At 33.0% G+C, this 578-nt stretch overlaps 1 protein-coding gene across 5 annotated transcripts in view; it reads right to left on the reverse strand.

The window, feature by feature from the left end:
* Window positions 1-578, reverse strand: part of LOC119586172 — a gene marked incomplete at its 3' end in the record, with an annotated part of 81,902 nt that overhangs the window by 27,204 nt on the left and 54,120 nt on the right.

Below are 578 nucleotides of genomic sequence, written 5' to 3' on the forward strand. Positions count from 1 at the left end.
GGTGGGGCTACTAATAATCCACAGATACATCTAGAGACACTAAAGATAATGAAGGTATATAATGTAGGAATGGAAAGAATTAATAACACACTAAAATAAATTCTCACTACATTATTAAGTGAACACTTACACTAACTCTACTGGAGGTATACATAAGGCTGTCCAGTTAGCCCATCGACACACAATACAGTAAGTATTGGAGATATGGTATGCTTTCTGGGGATTTTGCTAGCACCATATTGGCCATCCAGTCAGAGCAAAGTAAAATACCTTCACTCTTGCAACCTCAAAATCTGTAATTCTTAAGAATTATAATTCTTTCGTCTCTAAATTATGAACTTGGTTATCATTTCCTTTAGCTGGGAATAAAGAAAACACTGGAAAGGAAAGATTTTTAATATATAATATAACTCTACAGAATTCTGACTAGTAACTTATCATTTGCTCAAGTATTTTGCAGGACCTTTAACAGTCATTATAAATGTTTGACTTTTCTTTTTTGTTCTTCTTTCCTATTTTTTTCTCTCTTTTGCTTACAAACATACAGACAGATAAACACACTGACTGCCATAGAGATG

The sequence above is a fragment of the Penaeus monodon genome, chromosome 21 (genome assembly GCF_015228065.2).
Source record: "Penaeus monodon isolate SGIC_2016 chromosome 21, NSTDA_Pmon_1, whole genome shotgun sequence".
NCBI classification, from domain to species: domain Eukaryota; kingdom Metazoa; phylum Arthropoda; class Malacostraca; order Decapoda; family Penaeidae; genus Penaeus; species Penaeus monodon.